We start from the raw sequence: 26,320 nt of genomic DNA, 5'->3' as shown, positions 1-26,320 counted from the left end.
GTACAATAGAAATCTAAATCGGCATAGAGAAATATATAATAAAAATCTAAAGTTGTAATACTAAACTATGAATTTAAAAAGAAATAGAAATAGAAATAGAAATCTATGTAAGTAACATGAAGAGATGTAATATACAATATAATAAATATTATACAGTAATATAAATTCTAAATCTAAAAGCGAATATAAATATGACAAATATATGATGGGGCTCGGAGCAGCCCAGGTGTGAGTGTGAGGATGATGAGGGGCTCGGAGCAGCCCAGGTGTGAGTGTGAGGATGATGAGGGCTCGGAGCAGCCCAGGTGTGAGCTGTGAGGATGATGAGGGGGTGGGTCTTGCCGGGGCGAGGCGGTTTTAACGGGGGGAGAGTTTGCCTCTGTACATTTTTGCATGGAGCTGCTGAGTGGAGGGGTTTGTGCCGAGGGACGAATCTTTGTGCCGGGGAGCAGCAGCCGAGCAGGTGAGCCCGTGTGGGTTTGGAGCGGGGAATTTTGTCCTTCCCCTTTGCAATTTCATCTTGCCAGTCCCTCCCCGCTTCCCCAGGAGCAGAAATGGAGCTTATGAGGACGAAAGGGATTAAGGAGGAGGAAGCAGCTCCTCTTCTTTTATTGTCTGCGTTTGAACTGAGGGGATCCCTCTTCACTTGTGGTTTTAAGGGCGTTGATTGCAGGAAAAGCTGCCTTTTCCAGGCTGTTGGGGGTATCCCGGGGGTGACAGGGAATCCCTGCGTTCTATTTGAAGGGGAATGGGAAAAGTATTCTTGTGGTGTTATGGGTTTGGTTTGAAGGCAGCCACCCCATTTTCATCACCCTAGGGTTGAAATGGAGGGGGCAGCCGTGGTGTCCCTCCTTTTCAAGGCTTTGAATGGAGGTGGAAATGGCCCTTTGCCATCAGTCGAAGGCTTTCATTTGAGGAGCGCCCCTTCTTTTGTGCTCTCGTAGGGGACGAACGTGAAGGGGAGAGGACACTTCTTTGCCCTTGTTGAAGGGAGGCGAGCCCCGCCTGCGGCGTCAGTTTCGGGCTTCGGTTGCGGGAAGCTGCAGCTGTGGCAGCGTTTGCAGGGCTGCAAGGGGGCCGTGCCGCTGCATCGGAGGGCGCTTGTGGTGGCCGCGGCCCGGGCCGGAACGTTGCCGCTCGGGAGCGGCGCTGGCACGGCCCGGGCAGCTGCCGGGGCGCACGGGGGATTTGGCGCGGCCGGGCCGGCCGAGGGCGGCGGTGGCGGAGCCGCGCCGGGCCGGCCACGGGCGGCAGAGGCGGCGCGGGCGCTGCTGCGGCGGCCCGGGCGGTGCCGGCCGCTCCGGCCGCTCCGGGCGCGGGGCTCGGGCGCCGCCGCCACCCCCGGGCCCGGTGCCGGCCCCGCCGGGCAGGGGCAGCGGGCGCGGCTCTCCGGGCCGGCGCCGGCCCCGCGTGCCGGAGGAGCCGCCGGAGGAGCCGGTCTCCTGGCGGGAGCTGCGCTCCGTCCGGGGCCGGCAGCGAGCGCGGGCTTCGGCTGCTCGCAGTGCTGGGGCGGTGCCGCGGTTCGGAGGCGCTTTTTCGGCATTGATTGCATCGCTGTGTTCGGTTTGCAGCGGGGGTACGCTAAGGGCTACGGTGTTCTTCCTGACTGCTGCGGTTCTCGGTGCCGGTGGGGATGATAAAGGTTCGTTTCGGATTGGGTTTCGTAGTCGGATATGGTTTTTTTGCCGGGGTATTATGTTTAGAAAGGCGCGCAATGGTTTTTACGGGTCGTAGCGCGAAGCAGCGGTTCGGATTTTAATTCTGTTGAGGTGGCTTTTATTGGCGTGAGCGGGTAGTGTTTGTTTCGGTGGGCTTTTGAGGTAGCGTCGTGTCGTTCATAGCAGCGGGTTTTTAATCTCGCGAATTGCATGTGTGTTTATCGTCTTCCAGGGCTTTTATTTATTTGGTTGGTTTGATTGTAGTGTATGTTTTATGGTTGCGGGTAATTTGGGAGACATTGTTTATGGTTACGTTTGTCTTTAGTCTTTGTGTTTGTTTCTAGGTGTTATTTTTATTTTGATAGCTTGAGGCACTATGGGTTTATTCCGTTGGGAATAATATTTTTGTTGAAAATGAAAGTTTATTCGGTTTTGGGGCTTTTTTTGTTGTTGGTTTTTTTTTTTTTATTATTTTTGTTGTTGTTGTTCTTTCATGTATTTGATTGTTGTTCATCGGTTTTATTTTGGGAATCTCGGTATTTATATGGTGGATCTTTTCAAGTAGTATTGAGTAGTTGTTTTCTTAGTTTTTAGACCTTGAGATTTTTTCTATTTCGTTAAGTAGTTCGGCTGTTATTTTTACAGAGGATTGGTTATTCTTTGAGTTAGTGTAGAGGTAGAATTTTGTTTATTTTTTTTTAGTAACCTTCTGGGTCAGTGGCACTGTTTGGGGTTTAGTAGGTTGGTTTGATTTTATTTTTTTAGTAGTTGTTGTAATTTGCTGTGCGTGTTTCTCCAGGGTTTTCTTTTATCTTGGTTCCATTTTTCTGATATGATGAGAATTTGTTATTGAAAAGAGTGTTTTGTGGTTTTTTGGCTGGCAGATTTTTGGCTGTTGGAGGTATCTTGATGTTTTTCGAAGATATTGCTGGCAATTCAATGCTCTTTGTATTGTAATTTTATTTAGGAATTGGATTTCTAATGTAATATTATAACTACATTTAAACAAAACAGATGTGTGGAAATGGGAATAAACCTCTCTTGTTTTTATATATTTGATCTTTTTTTAAAATTTTACTTGTAACATAAGTTATTATATGTTACAATAAGATATTATCTTTTTTAATTAGAGTATTGTGTGTATTTATAGATATGTAGATAGAGAATATAAATATAGACACAACCCAACTCAAATATAAATATAGAAATGTGTTTCAAATATATGCAGGTATACATAAAATTTTTAAATAATTGTAAATATAAAATAACATCAATTGATACTACGCATAATAAAAGTAATACTGTATATATCTTTTTTAGTATATTATAGGAAATAGATATAAAATAGATATATCAATTGATGTACTATACTTATAAAACAAATGATAGATATGATAATTATAATTATAAAAGTATTTTTCAAGTAGTTGAAAATAAAGGATGGTTTTGTTTTTCATTTGGCAAAAGCAGGGGTTTTAGTATAAAAATTATAAATACAAATAATATAAAGGTAGAAGTCTAAGTATATAAATATATCATAAATAGCTAAAGGTTAATATAAAAATTAAAAATAAAGGAAAAAACAAGGTTTAGCAGTAGATATGATACGTAATTTAATAAATAATTTCTCTCTATTATTTGAGCAGGATACATATTATATATATTCTAAATATAATGCATCAATATAAACTAGAAATATAAATGTGTATATAGTCATGCAAGCTCTAAATATAACAATATTTCAGTATAGTTTAAAAGAAGGGTTTTCTGGTATTTATTTAGTTAGAATTGGATTTTTTTTTAAATAATAAAAGTATTTTAGAAATGTAGTTTTAAGCTATAGAAGAACTATATAAGAACTATACAATTAATAGAGAAAGATATTTATAAAAACACAGGGAAATACATATAAACAATAGGAATAGACAGAATATATTGTATAAATTACATGCTACATCAATGTTCACTATAAATATGCGTGTGACTATAAATATGAAAAATAGAAATAAAACTTTTATTTAAACATGGCTTTAAATCAAGGGGGCTTGTTTGACTCTTGCTCGATAGGAGGCAGGTTTTTGGCATTTATTTCAGAGCAGTTTTTGTCTGGGGTCGCCCCTGTTCTTTTTTGCCGCCTTCGCTGCCCGCAGCCCCGAGGCGCGCTGCGCCCCCGTCTGGGGCGGGCGGCAGTGCTGCCTCCTTGTGGGCAGAGCGCGGTACTGCAGCCGTGAGCCGGCAGGCAGCCGAGAGGCCGCCGTGTTGGGAGTGGCGTGTCGCGGGTGTCTCGGACTGGCTTGACCTTCTCAAAATGGCGGCCAAAAAGGCGGAGAAAATAGCACACCCCGGTGAGTCTGCCCCCCTGTGTCCAAAGGGCGGTACTGCACCCCCCGAGCCAGCGCCCTGCCTCTCGCCGCTGGGTGCCGGGGGCGGCGGAAGGACGCGGCTGCCGAGCGAAGGAAGTGCGAGGGGCGGGAGCGAGCGGCATCGGAACAGGGCTGCAGCCCCCGGGCCCGCGCCCGCCCCGCTCCAGGCGCTGGGAGCGACCGCGGGCCGGACAATCCCGGCGGGGCGGCCCCGGGCAGGCGGCGCAGGAGGCGGAGCGGGGCCGTGGCTCTCGCCGCCGTCGCTGCCGCCAGCTTTGGAAAGTCGGGCCGGGCGCCCGTCCCGTCCCGCCGGCTCCCGGTCTCTGTAAACTCCTCTGTGGCTTCGCAGGTCCGTGCTGGAGAGTGGGAGAAAGGGCCCTGCTGGTTGCCGTGTCCTCGGTGGGCAGCGAGCTCTGACCTTGGCCGGATGGGCTGCTGAGTAATGGAACAATGGGGATGCGCTTTTATGTATTTAGTGACCTTTACAGATTTCTCCCCCTGCTTCAGGTGAGCGTGCATCATTGCAGGCTTGGGATTGAGTGAAATGCGCTGAGGAAACCAGCTCTGGGGAGGGAAATGCTCTGTTAACATGTGCCTGTTCTTCTGTCAGACTCATCCCAGCAGGACAGCATGAAGACTGAAAGTGTAAGAAGATGTGGAGGGAAAGAGAGAATCTGACAGGAGCATCGAACGCACGAGTGCACGAATTTTGCTTTTGGCTTGGATTTAAACTCAGAAGTTGTAAGGAATTTGGGAAGGAGAAGGGACATTTCAGAAGGAGAAGGAGTTGTTGTTACAGTCCTGGCAAAATCTTTTGTTCTAGCTGATAAAAGAAGTTAGTTTAAATTAAAAAAAATTTAAAATGTGGGTTTTTTTTCCTTCACTATTATATTCATTGGTGGTATATGGTGTGTTATTTCTTGGTATTATTAACTCTGTGTAAATTGTTTTTTGAGTGAAGCTAACTTTCTGGATGGGTTTTCAGGTAGGAATAGATGGTATTTCAGGTAGGATTAATTTCAATAGGTTTCTTTCATAGACTTCTCATAGGTATTACTGGGATTTTGGTATTGTTTACTGTATGTATAAACATACAGATTTGGTAGGGCCAGCTGGGCTGCTGGAGTTTTGGGTGTGAATTTATTAGATGGCTTTGGTTAAATACAGAATAATTATGTAAGTTAACAGCAAATGACCCAATTTATCCAGCTATGCTACCTAACCACAAAGTTTTATGTCTTACCAGTTTTCTGTTCTTCTGCTCCAAGTAGCTGTTGCAAAAAAGAAAGCACTGTTATTTTTGTGAAGAGTTTTCTTCTATAACAAGCCCTTTACTCCCCTTGAATCTGAGTCAGAGAGGCCAAACAGCTGCAGCTGTTCTGAGGGCTTTTATACCTGGGAGGATTTGCCCCCTCCCTTTTCCTGGGTGCCATGGGAACGAGAGGCAGGCACCATCGGGGGTATATTAACCCCAGCCTTGGCCGAGGGGCTTCATTCCCTCTCTGGGGTGTGCTGGGGTAGGAGTTCTCCTCTCATTTCAGTGAAGAGGCTCTTTCAGCTCATCTCAGCTTGTTTCCAGCAGGTGTTTCTGGGCATCTAAAGCAGCAGAGGCTTGGAAGAGACTGTGAAGAAAACAGCATGGAATACAGGGAGTATGTAGGTTCACAATTTTGGGTTTTGTGTTTAGGGGTGTTAAAGCACCTTTGTAATTTCTGGTTTTGTTCTTGGTTTGTTTTTTATGGTTTTTAGGAGGAGCACGCCTTTCAGAGATTCCAGGTTGTGTCAAGGACAACACTTTTTGCAGCAGATTCATCGTGTCTCAGGAGGGATCTGCCCAGTGTCAAGGATGCTGTTTGAGATTGAGGCTTCAGGTGAGTTGAGGATTGTGAGTGGGAGAGGGAGGGTGAGCAGGTATCCAGTTAGGAGTTCTTGGGAGGGGGTTTGCAGGCAGCAGGGTGAGAAAGGGTGTTTATTTGTTTATTTGAGGGCCCCCCTCCCCACAAGGCTTCTAGCAGAGGCATTCCCATGTCTTAGAGCACACAGAGTCATCCAGTGCACTCACAGGAATGCCATTTAACTTTGCCTTTCTCTAACCCAGGTGCCAGCCCTAATAAAGGCCACAGCCTTGGAATCAGGATGAAGCTGGAGCCTGAGGGAGCCAGGCACACTCAGGAGAGGGCAAGTAGCTGACTGGCTGGGATTTGGCCCACATAACTCTGGACTCATGCTTTGGTTTTGGTTTTCTTTATTGTAGCTGACCGAGAGGCTCACAGGCGATCACAAGGCTCTCTGAAGCAGACTCATTTCAGGTGCAACGTGGATTCCCATCACCGATCATCCAAAAGATAAGTTGGGAGGCACGGCCTGGAGATGGGGGCGTAGCAGGTTGGGAGTTCTTGGGACAGATTTAAAAATTAGCGGAGGGAAAAGCAAACTTGTCCAAGGGCCTCTTAGGACAGCTAAAGGGAGAGGCTCTACTTTTGATGGCAGCTTTCAGGCGGGCAGTGCAGAACAGCTCTGGTTTGTGTCGTGGTTTCCGGTGTGCCGTGTTCCCTAGTGTGTCTTTGGGGTCCCTTTTGCCTTCTTCCCTCGAGGCCCTCACGACAAGCATGATGTGTGGTGTTTGATGTCCCCCTGTTTGTCACGTTCTGTGTCACGGGTGTCTGCACACATATGGGTGCCGGAGCTGTTCTGCCCTGCCGCATGGCCAGCTGCAATGGGACAAGCCCTGGGGAGTGTAAATTTGTAATGGGGGCTGTACTTGGGCTCTAGATGCTATTCCTAGATGGATCTGAGGTCTTCGCAGCTTGTGAGTTATCCTGGTGGTGTTTGACACATGTTCTAACTTTCTTTCAGGTGCAGATGCATTGCATCCATGGCAGAGGGTCAGAGTTAGCAGGTGCCGGGCCTTCCTAGGAGCACGGTGAGTAGCAGACTGGTGGGGTTTTGGCCGATGGGGTGCCAAGATCAGGCACTGATGTTTGGTTCTCTTTACTCTAGCTGTCTGAGAGACACCAGCCCGGTGACAGCAGGACCTTCCCAGCTGACGAGGTGGCCTTTCTTTGCACCTGGCACGGACCGGCATCGCCAGATGTCTGAGAGATAAGTAGAGGGCTATGACCCACAGAGGGGATGAAGGCAGGGTGCTGGTTTGGGAATTACTGGCAGGGGTTTTTGAGTCCAATTTGGCGGTGGGGGGGTGTCCATGAAGTGGCCCCTTAGGCCCCATAAAAGCAAAGTCTCACCTTTGATCACAGTGCTGAGGTGCTCAGGGCAGAGCAGTCCCGGTGTGTCTGGTGTCACTTGTCTGCTGTGCATTATGTGTTGTTTGTGTATCTCCTGTCTTTTACCTTAGCACATTGAGGGGCCTGTCAGAAACCTTGGCATCATTGTTAGCATCTGTGATCTCTGCATTCCTTGGCCTGGCACCCAGGCCAGAGATGCGATTCTGATACCTGTCTGAGCTCCCCAGTCAAAAGTTCTCTCTTTGGAAGCATCCAGTCAGATGTCTTGTCAGGTCTTGTTCTGAGCTGTACGGACAGCTGTGCCCCACCTGGATCCATTATGGTGGATTAGGGCTTGAAAGAATGTGAGGGCAGGCAGAGGATTCTGACCATAGGATTCCTAGGCATCCATCTTTACTGTTCTTGGAATCAATCATTCAGTTAGCATCTTCTTCCTGCAGTGTTCTCTGAGCCTCATCAGCTCACCGTCAGTTTGAACTCAGTCATCTCCTTTTGCATGCTCTCAGTCCTTGCAGCCATTTTCCTTGCCAAGAGATTTCTGTTCCTGTTGTGTCCCCGTTGTGTGTCCTGTCCTGTCTGTCCTGTGTCACGGGTGTCAGCACACATTTGTGCCGGGGCTGCTCTGCCCTGCCGCATAGCCTGGTGCGATAGGAGAGGGCCCGGGGACTTGGAATGTGTAATGTGGGGTGTAGTTGGACTCCAGATGGGATTTGTAGATGGACACAGGACATCTGGAGCTCTTAAGGTATCCTGCCTCCCTTTGACTTTTGTCCTGACTTTGTTTCAGATGCACCTCCTCAGGTGACTGCAGTGGTTCTCTCGGTTCTATCTTCTCAAAGGATGTAGGTCTCAAGAATTCATCTTCCAGAAGTTATCTCCAGTCCTGGCTTGTGTTGTATGTACCTGTGGTGGCTTATGTTGTATGTACCTATACCATGTGTATCTATGTTGGATTATACGGTGTGTACTCACATTCTGTGTACCTCTGTTGGCTTGTACTGTGTGTACTTACACAGCATGTAATTGCGTTACCCTTTATTGTGTATACTTACACCCTGTGTACACTTGCAGTGTTTGCCTCAGCTGATACTGTCTGTACTTACATTGTGCCACTGACGAACGCAGCTGCCCTGCCCTGGCACGTAGTCACAGTTAGGTAGAACAGTTATAAAAGCTTTACTGTTCATCTGTCTTTTGTGGGATTTTGGGTAGATAATTTATTGGTCCAGAGTGGGGACAAGTCCTAGCTGTCAGCCACTCGTTGACCCTTCCTGTTGTCTCACAGGTCCCCGAGGCTGCTCATTTCCCCAGGGTCTGCCATTTACTTCAAGGAGCAGCAGCCAGAAGATGTGTCACAGCACGTTCTTCAGCGTCTCAGGTAAGGGCCGCAGCGAGCGTGTAAGTGGCAAGAGTGTGTCAGTGTGTGTGAGAGCACGTGGCTGTGTCTGTCTGTGTCTGCTCGTCTCTGCATGGGTGGGCACATGCTGAATGGATTTAACCTTGTGTATATGACTTTTGCTTTTCAAGTTTTGCAACTCATTTTTAAAGTTAGAATAAAAAATCCTCAGCCGGGTTATATTGTATGTACTGACATGGAATGTACCCATGTTGGCTTAAAACCCAGTAAAACAGACGAAGATGGGTAAGAAAAAACCCAGAAAAAAACCCCAACAAGATGGGCAAGAAAAAAACCCAGAAAAGAACCCGAAGGCAGTGTCGCCTGCAGGGAGGGTCTCGTCCCCAGAGGGCAGTCAGCGACTCCATCCCTGCCCGGGGCTCTGGGTGCAGCCTCGGGGTGGACACCTGCCCTCAGGTTTCCCTCTGGGCACCCGGGAAGGGAACCGGGTCCATCCGTGTGGCAGCTCCAGGGCCTGCAGGCTTTGGGGCTTTGCAGCTGTGTGCCTTGTCACAGGGTGGCAGGGACGTGACGCTGCCTGGGCACGCTGCTGGCCTGGGATCCTTGCTGCTTTCCTCCTTATCCCATATGGATTTAGCAGCAATCTTCTTCTATCTTTTCTTTAAAACTGTCCTTGGGAGAGTGCAAAGAGAGGGTAATCAGTTATGTCAAAGCCTACGTATTTTACCTGTTGGCACTTAAGAGAAAAGACAAAAGCCTGCTTGGCATCCTTCTGCCTGGAAGTGATTGTGACCCAGGGAAGTGAGGAAGGGGCTGGCCGAGGTCACTGAGGCTCTGAGATGGAGGTGAGTTTGCATCCCAGTTTATTGGAACGGAGGCTCATCAGAAGTTTCCTCGGCTGTCTAAGGCACAGAGCCCTGGAGCCCAGTAAGCCTGAGCTGCTGCATGCTTGCTGTGAGCCTTGGGGTGAGCGTGCATCGTGACAGGCTTGGGATGGATTGGAATGTGCTGAGGAAACCGGAGGGAGGGAGGGAGGGAGGGAAATGCTCTGTTAACATGTGCCAATTCTTCTGTCAAACTCATCACGGCAGGACGGCGTGAAGGCTGAAAGCGTAAGAAGATGTGGAGGGAAGCAGAGAATCTGACAGGAGCATCGAACGCGCGAGTGCACGAATTTTGCTTTTTGCTTGGATGCAAACTCAGGAGTTGAAAGGAATTTGGGAGTGAGAAGGGACATTTCAGAAGGTGAAGAAGAAAAAGAAGTTGTTGTTGTTGTTACAGGCCTGGCAAAATCTTTTGTTCTAGCTAATAAAAGAAGTTAGTTTAAATAAAAAAAAGAAAAAAAAAAAGTAGTTTTTCTTTACCTGACTATTATATTCATTGGTGGTATATGGTGTGTTGTTTAATTTCTTGGTATGATTAACTCAGTGTAAGTTGTTTTTTGAGTGAACTAACTTTCTGGATGGGTTGGTTTGTATTTGAGACAGGATTGATTTCAATAGGTTTCTTTCATAGACTTGTGATAGGTATTACTGGGGTTTTGGCTTTGTTTACTGTATGCATAAACATACAGCTTTGGTTGGGCCAGCTGGGCTGCCGGAGTTTGTGGGTGTGAATTTATTCGATGGCTTTGGTTAAATGCAGTGTTTAATTTTTGAAAGGTTTTTCAATGTAGTGGTTTTAAGGTGGTTTTTAGAATTGATTGTATGGTTTGATGTTGTTTATAGTTGCTGTCCGGTAAGGGATGTGGTGTGAGTACTTGAACGTTATGGTTTTGGTTTTCCTAAGTTCCGTTTTCTTTCTGGTTGGATAGGTTTTTTTAGTTTTATTTTTGGTGACAGGGGTATTTACATGGTGGGTTTTTATAGGCAATATGTTTTTTAATTTGGGTAGTGATATTTTTTAGTATTTTAACAGTTTAGATTTTTTTATTTTTATGCTTTGAATTAGTTTTCTTTTAATTTTAAATTAAGTTTTATAGATTATTGGTTTTTATTTGTGCATTAGCATAAAGGTAGAGCTTTGGGGGCTTCTTTTAGTACTGTTTAGGGTCAGTTGTACAGTTTTGAGTCTAGTGAGTTGGTTTGGTTTAATTTTTAGTGGGTGTTTGTTTTTCTTAGCAGTTGTGTCATTTTCAAGGTGTATTTGAGGTTTTTGGGGTTTTTGAGATACTGGTTTAGGAGGACGTTTATGATGAGCATGTGCGCAGGTTTTGGGCTAGTTGAAGTGGGATTTAAAATTTATTTTGGGTTAGGTTTATTTGAGTGTTCATGAGGGTTCAGTGTTGTGGGATGTTTGTTCCGTTAGTGATAAAAATATGTTTTGTTTTGATGTGCTGCGATGGGATGAGCGTGTGCTGCGTGCCGGTGCTGACAAAGGTACGGTATTGTTGTGGCTTATTTATATGGTTTAATATAGAGATGAAAATAGAAATAAATATACATTTAAAAAGAAATATTGCATTAGAGTGGTAAACATAAATATAGAGAACAGATACATATATAAAACTATAATTCATGGTATAGAATTGCAAGATATCATATAGATAAATGATAGTCTATTATATATATGCACAAAGATATATAAATATAGATTGTAAATATAAAAATACTTAAATATAGTTAAATTGGGGGTTTTATTAGGTTGTAGACCTGTTTTTATTAATAAATCATATAAATAGAAAAAAATAAAAATTCAGATACAAATATATAGGGAAATACAAATATCTATAAATATTGATATTAAATAAATCCAAGTAAAAGAAATATACAATACAGAAATTTTCTATCTATGCTTATATTAGAGGGCATTCTCCCTAAGATATATATAATATCTATGAATATAATGAATAAAAATTATCAATCTAAATATGATTATAATTTTGAAAGATAAAGTTACTTGTTAAATTTTAAATGTGGTTGAAATAAAGAAGTGTCCTTGGTTTTGATTTGGTTAGAGGCAGGAGTTTTATTTTAAATAATAGAAGTGTTATAGAAATGTGAATCTTAAGATAGAAATAGATAATAAATATATAAAGGGAGATTGCTAAACTATGACTACAAATTGAACTATAAATATAGGTAAGTAATATGAAGAGTTGTAGTATAGAATATAAATAACATGATACGGCAATATAAATTATAAATGGGAATATAAATATAAAAATAGGTAAGTATAGTTTAAAAGAAAGGGAATTTTTTGGCTTTTATTTAAGTAGAGGCAGGGGTTTTATTTTAAATAAGTGTTACAGAAGTAAAAATCTTGACGCAGAAATATATAGTCAATGTATAAAAATATGTATAAAAATATATAACTGCTCGCATCAGATGTAATATAGAATATAAATTTATGTACAAATTGAGATTGATAAAGATAAATAAGTAAGCAATATACATTAATGTACATTATAAATGCAAATAGGAATATAAAGATCAGACATAAGGATAAAACCTATTTAAATATTGTTTGAAAGAAAGGGTTGGGGTTTTTTTTATTCTTACTGGGTTAGAGGCAGGGTTTTTATTTTAAATGATATGAATGTAGATATTGGTATATATTTCTCAATATTGAGATATACAATCAAGATATAAATATAGATATAAACACAAAATATAAGTAAATAGAGATAATAGGAAGAGATGTAATGGAGAATACAAATAACAGCATACGTAAGTATACATTTTAAATGTAAATGTGAATATGGACCTGAAAAACAGAATTTTAAAAAATATTGAAATACAGTTGAGAAGAAAGGGTTTTCTTTTTGGCTTTAACGTGGGTGGAGGCAGGGGTTTTATTTTAAATAATGGAAGTGCTACAGAAGTAAAAATCCTCACACAGAAAGATATAATAAATATATAAAGATCTGAATAAAAATACAAAAAAAATAGAAGTAATAGGAAGAGTTGTAACATAGAATATAAATTTATAAATAAATGGGAAAATAGAAATGCAAAATCGAACACACATCAGTATAGAATTTAAATATAAATGTGGATCTAAATTTGAAAAATATTATTTAAAAAAAAATTAAATACAGTTGAAATGAAAGGGGTTTGTATTTGGCATGTATGGGTGGACGCAGGGGTTTTATTTTGAATCCTGCAAGTGTTAGAGAAGTAAAAATCCTAAGAGAAATGTATACTTCCAATGTAAAAATAGGTATATTTCGAGCGGGGCCGAATTGTTCGGTAGAGGCGAAGAGCCGAGTGTTGCCGAAAAGAGCCGACTTGAGCCGAAGAGCCGAGTGTGGCCGAACAGAGCCGACTTGAGCCGAAGAGCCGAGTGTGGCCGTAAACATCCGAGTTTACACTAAGAGCCGATGATAGCCGACTGGAATCGATAGCCGAGGGTAGCCGACACTGGCCGCATTTAGACAATGCGCCGAGTGTGACCGAGTTTAGCCCAAGCGTGCCGAGTTGGGCCGAAGAGCCGAACTGAAACGAGTTTAGACCAAGAGCCGAAGCAAGCCGAATTGAGCCGAGTTTCTTTAAACAGAACCGAAGGACGCCGCAGCGCTCTCCCTGCAGGTCTCCGGATCACACGGCAGGGGGCGCTGTATAAAGTAAGTATAAAATATCAACTATCTATAAGAAGGAATAAAAGCTCTATGTCACGTACAGCAGTAGAAAATTTCAGGCTCCCAGGGAGTAAATAGTTTTCTTTACATCATTTTCGTTTTGCAGTTTTTTTTTACTGCTAGGTAGCCCGAAAGTTTCTAGTGCTGCTTTTTTATTCTAAAGCTAGAAAGGAAAACCAAGATTAGACATAGAGGGAAAGAAGGAAAGAAAAGGAAAACAAGAAAATAAGGAATGGAACTGAAAGGAAGAAAGAAAGAAGGACAGGAAGGCAGGAAGGAAGGAAGGCAGGCAGGCCAAAGAAAAAAAACCAAGGAGGGCAAGGAGAAACGCAGGGAAAAAAAAAAAAAAAAAAAAAAAAAGATAAAGACTTGGAGATGCGCAAGAAAAAACCCAGAAAAAATCCCCAAGATGGGCAAGAAATAAAATCAGAAAAAAAAAAAAAAAACCCAAAAAAAAACCAGGATGGGGATGAAAATTTCCGGAAAAAAACCCCAGAAACAAACAGAAAAAACCCCCCAAGATGGGCAAGAAGAAACGAAGAAAAGAACCCAAGAAATGCCAGAAAACGTCAAGGAAAAAGGGAGTAAAAGCCCCAAGAAACAAGGCAAGAAAGAGAGGCAATAGAGGCCACAAAAAAGGGAAGAGAAAACCCAAGCAATGCCAGGAAAAGGTACGAAAATGGTTCTGCCAGGTGCGATCAAGGTGAGCGGGTTCAGTCTCAGGTACAGGAGATGAACAAGTGTCAGATTAGCTCGGGGCACTGCTGTGCAATGCAGCCGTGACAGGATTGATGTTTAAATCTAGTTTAAATAAATTGGGGATTGTTTGGCTTTTATTGGGGTATAGGCTGGAGATTTCATAAAAGGTATAAAAATAGAAATCCAATTATATCCTATATATCTCGATATCGATAAATATTTAATATACGTAAATATAAGTAAAAGAAATATGTTGTGTAAAAATAATATATCTATTATTATATAAAAGGTTCTCTCTCCAATCTATAAGATATCTATAAATATAATAAATGAAAATTACAAATGTAAATGTGAATAGAATTACGACAAACAAAATTATTTTTAAAATTTTAAGTGTGGTTTAAATAAAGGGGTGTCTGTGGTTTTTCTTTCGTTAGAGGCAGGGGTTTTATTTTAAATAATATAAGTACAATAGAAATCTAAATCGGCATAGAGAAATATATAATAAAAATCTAAAGTTGTAATACTAAACTATGAATTTAAAAAGAAATAGAAATAGAAATAGAAATCTATGTAAGTAACATGAAGAGATGTAATATACAATATAATAAATATTATACAGTAATATAAATTCTAAATCTAAAAGCGAATATAAATATGACAAATATATGATGGGGCTCGGAGCAGCCCAGGTGTGAGTGTGAGGATGATGAGGGGCTCGGAGCAGCCCAGGTGTGAGTGTGAGGATGATGAGGGCTCGGAGCAGCCCAGGTGTGAGCTGTGAGGATGATGAGGGGGTGGGTCTTGCCGGGGCGAGGCGGTTTTAACGGGGGGAGAGTTTGCCTCTGTACATTTTTGCATGGAGCTGCTGAGTGGAGGGGTTTGTGCCGAGGGACGAATCTTTGTGCCGGGGAGCAGCAGCCGAGCAGGTGAGCCCGTGTGGGTTTGGAGCGGGGAATTTTGTCCTTCCCCTTTGCAATTTCATCTTGCCAGTCCCTCCCCGCTTCCCCAGGAGCAGAAATGGAGCTTATGAGGACGAAAGGGATTAAGGAGGAGGAAGCAGCTCCTCTTCTTTTATTGTCTGCGTTTGAACTGAGGGGATCCCTCTTCACTTGTGGTTTTAAGGGCGTTGATTGCAGGAAAAGCTGCCTTTTCCAGGCTGTTGGGGGTATCCCGGGGGTGACAGGGAATCCCTGCGTTCTATTTGAAGGGGAATGGGAAAAGTATTCTTGTGGTGTTATGGGTTTGGTTTGAAGGCAGCCACCCCATTTTCATCACCCTAGGGTTGAAATGGAGGGGGCAGCCGTGGTGTCCCTCCTTTTCAAGGCTTTGAATGGAGGTGGAAATGGCCCTTTGCCATCAGTCGAAGGCTTTCATTTGAGGAGCGCCCCTTCTTTTGTGCTCTCGTAGGGGACGAACGTGAAGGGGAGAGGACACTTCTTTGCCCTTGTTGAAGGGAGGCGAGCCCCGCCTGCGGCGTCAGTTTCGGGCTTCGGTTGCGGGAAGCTGCAGCTGTGGCAGCGTTTGCAGGGCTGCAAGGGGGCCGTGCCGCTGCATCGGAGGGCGCTTGTGGTGGCCGCGGCCCGGGCCGGAACGTTGCCGCTCGGGAGCGGCGCTGGCACGGCCCGGGCAGCTGCCGGGGCGCACGGGGGATTTGGCGCGGCCGGGCCGGCCGAGGGCGGCGGTGGCGGAGCCGCGCCGGGCCGGCCACGGGCGGCAGAGGCGGCGCGGGCGCTGCTGCGGCGGCCCGGGCGGTGCCGGCCGCTCCGGCCGCTCCGGGCGCGGGGCTCGGGCGCCGCCGCCACCCCCGGGCCCGGTGCCGGCCCCGCCGGGCAGGGGCAGCGGGCGCGGCTCTCCGGGCCGGCGCCGGCCCCGCGTGCCGGAGGAGCCGCCGGAGGAGCCGGTCTCCTGGCGGGAGCTGCGCTCCGTCCGGGGCCGGCAGCGAGCGCGGGCTTCGGCTGCTCGCAGTGCTGGGGCGGTGCCGCGGTTCGGAGGCGCTTTTTCGGCATTGATTGCATCGCTGTGTTCGGTTTGCAGCGGGGGTACGCTAAGGGCTACGGTGTTCTTCCTGACTGCTGCGGTTCTCGGTGCCGGTGGGGATGATAAAGGTTCGTTTCGGATTGGGTTTCGTAGTCGGATATGGTTTTTTTGCCGGGGTATTATGTTTAGAAAGGCGCGCAATGGTTTTTACGGGTCGTAGCGCGAAGCAGCGGTTCGGATTTTAATTCTGTTGAGGTGGCTTTTATTGGCGTGAGCGGGTAGTGTTTGTTTCGGTGGGCTTTTGAGGTAGCGTCGTGTCGTTCATAGCAGCGGGTTTTTAATCTCGCGAATTGCATGTGTGTTTATCGTCTTCCAGGGCTTTTATTTATTTGGTTGGTTTGATTGTAGTGTATGTTTTATGGTTGCGGGTAATTTGGGAGACATTGTTTATGGTTACGTTTGTCTTTAGTCTTTGTGTTTGTTTCTAGGTGTTATTTTTATTTTGATAGCTTGAGGCACTATGGGTTTATTCCGTTGGGAATAATATTTTTGTTGAAAATGAAAGTTTATTCGGTTTTGGGGCTTTTTTTGTTGTTGGTTTTTTTTTTTTTATTATTTTTGTTGTTGTTGTTCTTTCATGTATTTGATTGTTGTTCATCGGTTTTATTTTGGGAATCTCGGTATTTATATGGTGGATCTTTTCAAGTAGTATTGAGTAGTTGTTTTCTTAGTTTTTAGACCTTGAGATTTTTTCTATTTCGTTAAGTAGTTCGGCTGTTATTTTTACAGAGGATTGGTTATTCTTTGAGTTAGTGTAGAGGTAGAATTTTGTTTATTTTTTTTTAGTAACCTTCTGGGTCAGTGGCACTGTTTGGGGTTTAGTAGGTTGGTTTGATTTTATTTTTTTAGTAGTTGTTGTAATTTGCTGTGCGTGTTTCTCCAGGGTTTTCTTTTATCTTGGTTCCATTTTTCTGATATGATGAGAATTTGTTATTGAAAAGAGTGTTTTGTGGTTTTTTGGCTGGCAGATTTTTGGCTGTTGGAGGTATCTTGATGTTTTTCGAAGATATTGCTGGCAATTCAATGCTCTTTGTATTGTAATTTTATTTAGGAATTGGATTTCTAATGTAATATTATAACTACATTTAAACAAAACAGATGTGTGGAAATGGGAATAAACCTCTCTTGTTTTTATATATTTGATCTTTTTTTAAAATTTTACTTGTAACATAAGTTATTATATGTTACAATAAGATATTATCTTTTTTAATTAGAGTATTGTGTGTATTTATAGATATGTAGATAGAGAATATAAATATAGACACAACCCAACTCAAATATAAATATAGAAATGTGTTTCAAATATATGCAGGTATACATAAAATTTTTAAATAATTGTAAATATAAAATAACATCAATTGATACTACGCATAATAAAAGTAATACTGTATATATCTTTTTTAGTATATTATAGGAAATAGATATAAAATAGATATATCAATTGATGTACTATACTTATAAAACAAATGATAGATATGATAATTATAATTATAAAAGTATTTTTCAAGTAGTTGAAAATAAAGGATGGTTTTGTTTTTCATTTGGCAAAAGCAGGGGTTTTAGTATAAAAATTATAAATACAAATAATATAAAGGTAGAAGTCTAAGTATATAAATATATCATAAATAGCTAAAGGTTAATATAAAAATTAAAAATAAAGGAAAAAACAAGGTTTAGCAGTAGATATGATACGTAATTTAATAAATAATTTCTCTCTATTATTTGAGCAGGATACATATTATATATATTCTAAATATAATGCATCAATATAAACTAGAAATATAAATGTGTATATAGTCATGCAAGCTCTAAATATAACAATATTTCAGTATAGTTTAAAAGAAGGGTTTTCTGGTATTTATTTAGTTAGAATTGGATTTTTTTTTAAATAATAAAAGTATTTTAGAAATGTAGTTTTAAGCTATAGAAGAACTATATAAGAACTATACAATTAATAGAGAAAGATATTTATAAAAACACAGGGAAATACATATAAACAATAGGAATAGACAGAATATATTGTATAAATTACATGCTACATCAATGTTCACTATAAATATGCGTGTGACTATAAATATGAAAAATAGAAATAAAACTTTTATTTAAACATGGCTTTAAATCAAGGGGGCTTGTTTGACTCTTGCTCGATAGGAGGCAGGTTTTTGGCATTTATTTCAGAGCAGTTTTTGTCTGGGGTCGCCCCTGTTCTTTTTTGCCGCCTTCGCTGCCCGCAGCCCCGAGGCGCGCTGCGCCCCCGTCTGGGGCGGGCGGCAGTGCTGCCTCCTTGTGGGCAGAGCGCGGTACTGCAGCCGTGAGCCGGCAGGCAGCCGAGAGGCCGCCGTGTTGGGAGTGGCGTGTCGCGGGTGTCTCGGACTGGCTTGACCTTCTCAAAATGGCGGCCAAAAAGGCGGAGAAAATAGCACACCCCGGTGAGTCTGCCCCCCTGTGTCCAAAGGGCGGTACTGCACCCCCCGAGCCAGCGCCCTGCCTCTCGCCGCTGGGTGCCGGGGGCGGCGGAAGGACGCGGCTGCCGAGCGAAGGAAGTGCGAGGGGCGGGAGCGAGCGGCATCGGAACAGGGCTGCAGCCCCCGGGCCCGCGCCCGCCCCGCTCCAGGCGCTGGGAGCGACCGCGGGCCGGACAATCCCGGCGGGGCGGCCCCGGGCAGGCGGCGCAGGAGGCGGAGCGGGGCCGTGGCTCTCGCCGCCGTCGCTGCCGCCAGCTTTGGAAAGTCGGGCCGGGCGCCCGTCCCGTCCCGCCGGCTCCCGGTCTCTGTAAACTCCTCTGTGGCTTCGCAGGTCCGTGCTGGAGAGTGGGAGAAAGGGCCCTGCTGGTTGCCGTGTCCTCGGTGGGCAGCGAGCTCTGACCTTGGCCGGATGGGCTGCTGAGTAATGGAACAATGGGGATGCGCTTTTATGTATTTAGTGACCTTTACAGATTTCTCCCCCTGCTTCAGGTGAGCGTGCATCATTGCAGGCTTGGGATTGAGTGAAATGCGCTGAGGAAACCAGCTCTGGGGAGGGAAATGCTCTGTTAACATGTGCCTGTTCTTCTGTCAGACTCATCCCAGCAGGACAGCGTGAAGACTGAAAGTGTAAGAAGATGTGGAGGGAAAGAGAGAATCTGACAGGAGCATCGAACGCACGAGTGCACGAATTTTGCTTTTGGCTTGGATTTAAACTCAGAAGTTGTAAGGAATTTGGGAAGGAGAAGGGACATTTCAGAAGGAGAAGGAGTTGTTGTTACAGTCCTGGCAAAATCTTTTGTTCTAGCTGATAAAAGAAGTTAGTTTAAATTAAAAAAAATTTAAAATGTGGGTTTTTTTTCCTTCACTATTATATTCATTGGTGGTATATGGTGTGTTATTTCTTGGTATTATTAACTCTGTGTAAATTGTTTTTTGAGTGAAGCTAACTTTCTGGATGGGTTTTCAGGTAGGAATAGATGGTATTTCAGGTAGGATTAATTTCAATAGGTTTCTTTCATAGACTTCTCATAGGTATTACTGGGATTTTGGTATTGTTTACTGTATGTATAAACATACAGATTTGGTAGGGCCAGCTGGGCTGCTGGAGTTTTGGGTGTGAATTTATTAGATGGCTTTGGTTAAATACAGAATAATTATGTAAGTTAACAGCAAATGACCCAATTTATCCAGCTATGCTACCTAACCACAAAGTTTTATGTCTTACCAGTTTTCTGTTCTTCTGCTCCAAGTAGCTGTTGCAAAAAAGAAAGCACTGTTATTTTTGTGAAGAGTTTTCTTCTATAACAAGCCCTTTACTCCCCTTGAATCTGAGTCAGAGAGGCCAAACAGCTGCAGCTGTTCTGAGGGCTTTTATACCTGGGAGGATTTGCCCCCTCCCTTTTCCTGGGTGCCATGGGAACGAGAGGCAGGCACCATCGGGGGTATATTAACCCCAGCCTTGGCCGAGGGGCTTCATTCCCTCTCTGGGGTGTGCTGGGGTAGGAGTTCTCCTCTCATTTCAGTGAAGAGGCTCTTTCAGCTCATCTCAGCTTGTTTCCAGCAGGTGTTTCTGGGCATCTAAAGCAGCAGAGGCTTGGAAGAGACTGTGAAGAAAACAGCATGGAATACAGGGAGTATGTAGGTTCACAATTTTGGGTTTTGTGTTTAGGGGTGTTAAAGCACCTTTGTAATTTCTGGTTTTGTTCTTGGTTTGTTTTTTATGGTTTTTAGGAGGAGCACGCCTTTCAGAGATTCCAGGTTGTGTCAAGGACAACACTTTTTGCAGCAGATTCATCGTGTCTCAGGAGGGATCTGCCCAGTGTCAAGGATGCTGTTTGAGATTGAGGCTTCAGGTGAGTTGAGGATTGTGAGTGGGAGAGGGAGGGTGAGCAGGTATCCAGTTAGGAGTTCTTGGGAGGGGGTTTGCAGGCAGCAGGGTGAGAAAGGGTGTTTATTTGTTTATTTGAGGGCCCCCCTCCCCACAAGGCTTCTAGCAGAGGCATTCCCATGTCTTAGAGCACACAGAGTCATCCAGTGCACTCACAGGAATGCCATTTAACTTTGCCTTTCTCTAACCCAGGTGCCAGCCCTAATAAAGGCCACAGCCTTGGAATCAGGATGAAGCTGGAGCCTGAGGGAGCCAGGCACACTCAGGAGAGGGCAAGTAGCTGACTGGCTGGGATTTGGCCCACATAACTCTGGACTCATGCTTTGGTTTTGGTTTTCTTTATTGTAGCTGACCGAGAGGCTCACAGGCGATCACAAGGCTCTCTGAAGCAGACTCATTTCAGGTGCAACGTGGATTCCCATCACCGATCATCCAAAAGATAAGTTGGGAGGCACGGCCTGGAGATGGGGGCGTAGCAGGTTGGGAGTTCTTGGGACAGATTTAAAAATTAGCGGAGGGAAAAGCAAACTTGTCCAAGGGCCTCTTAGGACAGCTAAAGGGAGAGGCTCTACTTTTGATGGCAGCTTTCAGGCGGGCAGTGCAGAACAGCTCTGGTTTGTGTCGTGGTTTCCGGTGTGCCGTGTTCCCTAGTGTGTCTTTGGGGTCCCTTTTGCCTTCTTCCCTCGAGGCCCTCACGACAAGCATGATGTGTGGTGTTTGATGTCCCCCTGTTTGTCACGTTCTGTGTCACGGGTGTCTGCACACATATGGGTGCCGGAGCTGTTCTGCCCTGCCGCATGGCCAGCTGCAATGGGACAAGCCCTGGGGAGTGTAAATTTGTAATGGGGGCTGTACTTGGGCTCTAGATGCTATTCCTAGATGGATCTGAGGTCTTCGCAGCTTGTGAGTTATCCTGGTGGTGTTTGACACATGTTCTAACTTTCTTTCAGGTGCAGATGCATTGCATCCATGGCAGAGGGTCAGAGTTAGCAGGTGCCGGGCCTTCCTAGGAGCACGGTGAGTAGCAGACTGGTGGGGTTTTGGCCGATGGGGTGCCAAGATCAGGCACTGATGTTTGGTTCTCTTTACTCTAGCTGTCTGAGAGACACCAGCCCGGTGACAGCAGGACCTTCCCAGCTGACGAGGTGGCCTTTCTTTGCACCTGGCACGGACCGGCATCGCCAGATGTCTGAGAGATAAGTAGAGGGCTATGACCCACAGAGGGGATGAAGGCAGGGTGCTGGTTTGGGAATTACTGGCAGGGGTTTTTGAGTCCAATTTGGCGGTGGGGGGGTGTCCATGAAGTGGCCCCTTAGGCCCCATAAAAGCAAAGTCTCACCTTTGATCACAGTGCTGAGGTGCTCAGGGCAGAGCAGTCCCGGTGTGTCTGGTGTCACTTGTCTGCTGTGCATTATGTGTTGTTTGTGTATCTCCTGTCTTTTACCTTAGCACATTGAGGGGCCTGTCAGAAACCTTGGCATCATTGTTAGCATCTGTGATCTCTGCATTCCTTGGCCTGGCACCCAGGCCAGAGATGCGATTCTGATACCTGTCTGAGCTCCCCAGTCAAAAGTTCTCTCTTTGGAAGCATCCAGTCAGATGTCTTGTCAGGTCTTGTTCTGAGCTGTACGGACAGCTGTGCCCCACCTGGATCCATTATGGTGGATTAGGGCTTGAAAGAATGTGAGGGCAGGCAGAGGATTCTGACCATAGGATTCCTAGGCATCCATCTTTACTGTTCTTGGAATCAATCATTCAGTTAGCATCTTCTTCCTGCAGTGTTCTCTGAGCCTCATCAGCTCACCGTCAGTTTGAACTCAGTCATCTCCTTTTGCATGCTCTCAGTCCTTGCAGCCATTTTCCTTGCCAAGAGATTTCTGTTCCTGTTGTGTCCCCGTTGTGTGTCCTGTCCTGTCTGTCCTGTGTCACGGGTGTCAGCACACATTTGTGCCGGGGCTGCTCTGCCCTGCCGCATAGCCTGGTGCGATAGGAGAGGGCCCGGGGACTTGGAATGTGTAATGTGGGGTGTAGTTGGACTCCAGATGGGATTTGTAGATGGACACAGGACATCTGGAGCTCTTAAGGTATCCTGCCTCCCTTTGACTTTTGTCCTGACTTTGTTTCAGATGCACCTCCTCAGGTGACTGCAGTGGTTCTCTCGGTTCTATCTTCTCAAAGGATGTAGGTCTCAAGAATTCATCTTCCAGAAGTTATCTCCAGTCCTGGCTTGTGTTGTATGTACCTGTGGTGGCTTATGTTGTATGTACCTATACCATGTGTATCTATGTTGGATTATACGGTGTGTACTCACATTCTGTGTACCTCTGTTGGCTTGTACTGTGTGTACTTACACAGCATGTAATTGCGTTACCCTTTATTGTGTATACTTACACCCTGTGTACACTTGCAGTGTTTGCCTCAGCTGATACTGTCTGTACTTACATTGTGCCACTGACGAACGCAGCTGCCCTGCCCTGGCACGTAGTCACAGTTAGGTAGAACAGTTATAAAAGCTTTACTGTTCATCTGTCTTTTGTGGGATTTTGGGTAGATAATTTATTGGTCCAGAGTGGGGACAAGTCCTAGCTGTCAGCCACTCGTTGACCCTTCCTGTTGTCTCACAGGTCCCCGAGGCTGCTCATTTCCCCAGGGTCTGCCATTTACTTCAAGGAGCAGCAGCCAGAAGATGTGTCACAGCACGTTCTTCAGCGTCTCAGGTAAGGGCCGCAGCGAGCGTGTAAGTGGCAAGAGTGTGTCAGTGTGTGTGAGAGCACGTGGCTGTGTCTGTCTGTGTCTGCTCGTCTCTGCATGGGTGGGCACATGCTGAATGGATTTAACCTTGTGTATATGACTTTTGCTTTTCAGGTTTTGCAACTCATTTTTAAAGTTAGAATAAAAAATCCTCAGCCGGGTTATATTGTATGTACTGACATGGAATGTACCCATGTTGGCTTAAAACCCAGTAAAACAGACGAAGATGGGTAAGAAAAAACCCAGGAAAAAACCCCAACAAGATGGGCAAGAAAAAAACCCAGAAAAGAACCCGAAGGCAGTGTCGCCTGCAGGGAGGGTCTCGTCCCCAGAGGGCAGTCAGCGACTCCATCCCTGCCCGGGGCTCTGGGTGCAGCCTCGGGGTGGACACCTGCCCTCAGGTTTCCCTCTGGGCACCCGGGAAGGGAACCGGGTCCATCCGTGTGGCAGCTCCAGGGCCTGCAGGCTTTGGGGCTTTGCAGCTGTGTGCCTTGTCACAGGGTGGCAGGGACGTGACGCTGCCTGGGCACGCTGCTGGCCTGGGATCCTTGCTGCTTTCCTCCTTATCCCATATGGATTTAGCAGCAATCTTCTTCTATCTTTTCTTTAAAACTGTCCTTGGGAGAGTGCAAAGAGAGGGTAATCAGTTATGTCAAAGCCTACATATTTTACCTGTTGGCACTTAAGAGAAAAGACAAAAGCCTGCTTGGCATCCTTCTGCCTGGAAGTGATTGTGACCCAGGGAAGTGAGGAAGGGGCTGGCCGAGGTCACTGAGGCTCTGAGATGGAGGTGAGTTTGCATCCCAGTTTATTGGAACGGAGGCTCATCAGAAGTTTCCTCGGCTGTCTAAGGCACAGAGCCCTGGAGCCCAGTAAGCCTGAGCTGCTGCATGCTTGCTGTGAGCCTTGGGGTGAGCGTGCATCGTTGCAGGCTTGGGATGGATTGGAATGTGCTGAGGAAACCGGAGGGAGGGAGGGAGGGAAATGCTCTGTTAACATGTGCCAATTCTTCTGTCAAACTCATCACGGCAGGACGGCGTGAAGGCTGAAAGCGTAAGAAGATGTGGAGGGAAGCAGAGAATCTGACAGGAGCATCGAACGCGCGAGCGCACGAATTTTGCTTTTTGCTTGGATGCAAACTCAGGAGTTGAAAGGAATTTGGGAGTGAGAAGGGACATTTCAGAAGGTGAAGAAGAAAAAGAAGTTGTTGTTGTTGTTACAGGCCTGGCAAAATCTTTTGTTCTAGCTAATAAAAGAAGTTAGTTTAAATAAAAAAAAGAAAAAAAAAGTAGTTTTTCTTTACCTGACTATTATATTCATTGGTGGTATATGGTGTGTTGTTTAATTTCTTGGTATTATTAACTCAGTGTAAGTTGTTTTTTGAGTGAACTAACTTTCTGGATGGGTTGGTTTGTATTTGAGGCAGGATTGATTTCAATAGGTTTCTTTCACAGACTTCTGATAGGTATTACTGGGGTTTTGGTTTTGTTTACTGTATGCATAAACATCCAGCTTTGGTTGGGCCAGGTGGGCTGCCGGAGTTTGTGGGTGTGAATTTATTCGATGGCTTTTGTTAAATGCAGTGTTTAATTTTTGAAAGGTTTTTCAATGTAGTGGTTTTAAGGTGGTTTTTAGAATTGATTGTATGGTTTGATGTTGTTTATAGTTGCTGTCCGGTAAGGGATGTGGTGTGAGTACTTGAACGTTATGGTTTTGGTTTTCCTAAGTTCCGTTTTCTTTCTGGTTCGATAGGTTTTTTTAGTTTTATTTTTGGTGCCAGGGGTATTCACGTGGTGGGTTTTTATAGGCAATATGTTTTTTAATTTGGGTAGTGATATTTTTTAGTATTTTAACAGTTTAGATTTTTTATTTTTATGCTTTGAATTAGTTTTCTTTTAATTTTAAATTAAGTTTTATAGATTATTGGTTTTTATTTGTGCATTAGCATAAAGGTAGAGCTTTGGGGGCTTCTTTTAGTACTGTTTAGGGTCAGTTGTACAGTTTTGAGTCTAGTGAGTTGGTTTGGTTTAATTTTTAGTGGGTGTTTGTTTTTCTTAGCAGTTGTGTCATTTTCAAGGTGTATTTGAGGTTTTTGGGGTTTTTGAGATACTGGTTTAGGAGGACGTTTATGATGAGCATGTGCGCAGGTTTTGGGCTAGTTGAAGTGGGATTTAAAATTTATTTTGGGTTAGGTTTATTTGAGTGTTCATGAGGGTTCAGTGTTGTGGGATGTTTGTTCCGTTAGTGATAAAAATATGTTTTGTTTTGATGTGCTGCGATGGGATGAGCGTGTGCTGCGTGCCGGTGCTGACAAAGGTACGGTATTGTTGTGGCTTATTTATATGGTTTAATATAGAGATGAAAATAGAAATAAATATACATTTAAAAAGAAATATTACATTAGAGTGGTAAACATAAATATAGAGAACAGATACATATATAAAACTATAATTCATGGTATGGAATTGTAAGATATTATCACATAGATAAATGATAGTCTATTATATATATGCACAAAGATATATAAATATAGATTGTAAATATAAAAATACTTAAATATAGTTAAATTGGGGGTTTTATTAGGTTGTAGACCTGTTTTTATTAATAAATCATATAAATAGAAAAAAATAAAAATTCAGATACAAATATATAGGGAAATACAAATATCTATAAATATTGATATTAAATAAATCCAAGTAAAAGAAATATACAATACAGAAATTTTCTATCTATGCTTATATTAGAGGGCATTCTCCCTAAGATATATATAATATCTATGAATATAATGAATAAAAATTATCAATCTAAATATGATTATAATTTTGAAAGATAAAGTTACTTGTTAAATTTTAAATGTGGTTGAAATAAAGAAGTGTCCTTGGTTTTGATTTGGTTAGAGGCAGGAGTTTTATTTTAAATAATAGAAGTGTTATAGAAATGTGAATCTTAAGATAGAAATAGATAATAAATATATAAAGGGAGATTGCTAAACTATGACTACAAATTGAACTATAAATATAGGTAAGTAATATGAAGAGTTGTAGTATAGAATATAAATAACATGATACGGCAATATAAATTATAAATGGGAATATAAATATAAAAATAGGTAAGTATAGTTTAAAAGAAAGGGAATTTTTTGGCTTTTATTTAAGTAGAGGCAGGGGTTTTATTTTAAATAAGTGTTACAGAAGTAAAAATCTTGACGCAGAAATATATAGTCAATGTATAAAAATATGTATAAAAATATATAACTGCTCGCATCAGATGTAATA

General features: G+C 43.8%; 4 long non-coding RNA genes across 5 annotated transcripts; all 4 read left to right on the top strand.

Moving 5' to 3' along the window:
• Positions 1-2,957: 2,957 nt before the first annotated feature.
• Positions 2,958-4,910, top strand: LOC141730785 (uncharacterized). The gene is made up of 2 exons (XR_012582441.1): positions 2,958-4,528; positions 4,632-4,910. It is a non-coding gene; the product is annotated as an uncharacterized LOC141730785 (long non-coding RNA).
• A 2,465-nt stretch (positions 4,911-7,375) lies between these two features.
• Positions 7,376-10,303, top strand: LOC141730759 (uncharacterized). The gene is made up of 3 exons (XR_012582404.1): positions 7,376-8,161; positions 8,552-8,644; positions 9,715-10,303. It is a non-coding gene; the product is annotated as an uncharacterized LOC141730759 (long non-coding RNA).
• A 7,021-nt stretch (positions 10,304-17,324) lies between these two features.
• Positions 17,325-19,277, top strand: LOC141730786 (uncharacterized). The gene is made up of 2 exons (XR_012582442.1): positions 17,325-18,895; positions 18,999-19,277. It is a non-coding gene; the product is annotated as an uncharacterized LOC141730786 (long non-coding RNA).
• Positions 19,278-21,757: 2,480 nt separating this feature from the next.
• LOC141730758 (uncharacterized) lies at positions 21,758-24,340 on the top strand. 2 transcript variants are annotated; one of them, XR_012582403.1, is made up of 3 exons: positions 21,758-22,528; positions 22,919-23,011; positions 24,078-24,340. It is a non-coding gene; the product is annotated as an uncharacterized LOC141730758 (long non-coding RNA). The 2 variants fall into 2 exon arrangements; XR_012582402.1 differs by lacking the exon at positions 24,078-24,340 and adding an exon at positions 23,160-24,018 and having other exon boundaries at positions 21,776-22,528.
• Positions 24,341-26,320: the final 1,980 nt, after the last annotated feature.

This window comes from Zonotrichia albicollis, chromosome 13 (genome assembly GCF_047830755.1).
Source record: "Zonotrichia albicollis isolate bZonAlb1 chromosome 13, bZonAlb1.hap1, whole genome shotgun sequence".
Taxonomy (NCBI): Eukaryota; Metazoa; Chordata; class Aves; order Passeriformes; family Passerellidae; genus Zonotrichia; species Zonotrichia albicollis.
Note: the sequence above shows the minus strand (reverse complement) of the source record. Positions and strands in the feature narration are given on the sequence as shown.